Raw genomic sequence first — 2,738 nt, 5'->3', positions numbered from 1 at the left:
AGGCCTGGTGTACCCATTCTCTCTCTCTATCTGCCTCTTTCTCTCTGTCTGTCACTCTCAAATAAATAAAATAATAATAATAATAATAATAATAGCACTAAAATTATATAGCTAAAATTGTGTCCATGAATTGTGCCCAGGGCTCCACATGGGGATTGTTTCTGGGGATGCTGACTATTGTGAAGCTGGGCATCCCTTTGATTCTGGGTTCTTTGGCTTAAATGAGATCTCTGATTATTTGTTTTTTCAAGGTAGGGTTTCACTGTAGCCCAGGCTGACCTGGAATTCACTCTGGAGTCTCAGGTTGGCCTCAAACTCACGCGATCCTCCTACCTCTGCTTCCCAAATGCTGGGGTTAAAGGCGTGCACCACCATGCCCAGCTCCCTGGCTTCCATTCTTGACATTACATTCCAGTTATGGACCTGAGTACAGGGCATTTTCCATGATAATGAGGTTCTGAACTCAGTCAGAACTCAGTTATCCCTGATAGCGCCTAAGAGGACCATAATTTATATACCTTGGCTTTGAGGATACAGGCTGCCTGGCAATACGTGCACAAGATGTGTATAATCACCACTCTAGAACTGGGTGGGCAGCTCAGAGGTACAGCATTTGCCTAGCATGCTTACAGCTGTGGTTCAACTCCCAGTGCAGTACTGAAAATAAAGGTAACAGGTGACACACAAAATGTACTCTGTAGCCACTTAAAAAAAATTTTATATATATATATGTTTACTTACAAGCAGAAAGAAATAGAAGAGAGACAGAGAGAATGAGCATGCCAGGGCCTCCCTCCAGCCACTGCAAATGAACTGCAGATGCATGGGCCATTTTGTACATCTGGCTTTATGTGGGTACTGGAGAATCAAACTCAGGTCATATAGCAGACAGCTTCATGTTTGCTGAGATGAACCTCCAGACCAGGCACATTTATGGAGGAAGGGATTTTTTGAAGCTTACAGATCCAGGGGAAATTCCATAATGGCAGAAGAAGCTGGCCTGCCTTCCCAGGTCCAAGCAGAGAAAGAGAGAGAAGCACAAGCCAAAAGCCAAAAGCCACACAGCACAGCACACTTCAGGAACTCCAGCTAGGCACACTCTGCATATCTTTAGACTGAAATCTCACGCCCACCACCGCAGCTGAAGATCCACCCAGTGACACCGCCTCCAGCCAGGCGGCTGCAGTTGCAAGCTACAAACTAACCAAACACTGACTATATTGGGGCGTCTACTCAAACCACCACAGGTCATTAGGCTACGCAGGCCAGTGCCTTAACTGCTGAGCCGTTTCCACTGATAGCTGTTTTAATTGCATGAACTTTTCTCACATTCTGTGTGTGTGTGTGTGTGTGAGAGAGAGAGAGAGAGAGAGAGAGATAGCACTAGATCGCTGCAAATATGTTTATCTCTGCTCTGAGCACCTCCCACTCCAGCCCCTTCCCATACTCCACCAGATGCCCCCCCTCCCCTGCTTCAGGCCCCCTGACTCCAGCCAGAGGAATCTTTGTGACATGCAAGTTGTATCTTATACTTCCTCTGTGTGAAAAACTGGCTGGCTTCCAGTGCTCTGAGGGCGAAGTCCTCACCTTCATTCTGGTGAACGTAAGCGAGAGGCAGCTGGAGCAAGCTGTGCCCTGCAGACAGCTCTCTGGAGAGCCCAGCCTTCCACCCAGGTAAGACTCGGCCTGAGCTTACATGAACCCACTCTGTACCTGGGGCTGAGAAGGGGTCTCTGCTCTAACCACAACCTCATCATTCCATACGGTTTGTGAGCCTCAGCACAGATCCGACCACCACTCCCAACTCAAGCTTGGCTGAATTTCGTCTGTTTCCCAGAAGCCACTGGTGCCAGGCTGCCTCTGAACCTTTGCATTGGCTATATTTCCTTACCCTGGAGAACTGTACCCCAAATGTCACCTGCCTACTCGATACATCTGTCAAGAGGTCTCTCGATGACATCAAAATAAAAGAGAATTATTGAGATGGGGAGGGGATATGATGGAGAATGGAATTTCAATGGGGAAAGGGGGGGAAGGAGGGTAGTACCATGGTATATTTTTTATAATCATAGAAAATGTTTTTAAAAAATGAGAAAAAATTAAATTAAACAAACAAAAATTAAATTAAATTAAATTAAGGTGTGATGCAAGCAAAAAAAAAAAAAAAAATTTCAGCCCATCACACCTCACGAGGGCCCCAGCTGAAATCATAGAGTATTTGGGGATATGAGCAAAAATGCTGCTTTCTTGGTGAACCTGGTACCAGCACAAGGGTGAAGGAGATAGACACAGGGAACACTCAACTCCTACCAAACCAGAGATCCAGAGGCACAGAGGCTCCCAAGACCTCATCACTGAAGCAGACCTAAACTGAACCCAGCATGGCTTAGGGAAATTTGCAGGAGAGGGCAGAAAGATTGTTAGAGCCACAGGCTGTGTCATTGTACAGAGATATTGCCTCCTACCCATAACTGATGGATAACCCCACAATGTACGACCCATATTTCCCAAGGAGGAGGGTCCCTGCAGGGGGGAAGGACAGGGAGGAGCCTAACCATAGTACCAACATAGCTGTGTACACACTGTACCATGATGTTCTGTCTACCCACAAACCCAAAAAACTAGAACCAACCAAACATGGACTGAGACCTCTGAAACTAAGCTATCACGGTGTTTTATTATAGTGACAAAAGTTAAATAAAATTGTTAACTTGAAAAAAAAAAAAGTTCTGTTGGAG

This window comes from Jaculus jaculus, chromosome 6, assembly GCF_020740685.1.
Source record: "Jaculus jaculus isolate mJacJac1 chromosome 6, mJacJac1.mat.Y.cur, whole genome shotgun sequence".
NCBI lineage: Eukaryota > Metazoa > Chordata > Mammalia > Rodentia > Dipodidae > Jaculus > Jaculus jaculus.
Note: the sequence above shows the minus strand (reverse complement) of the source record.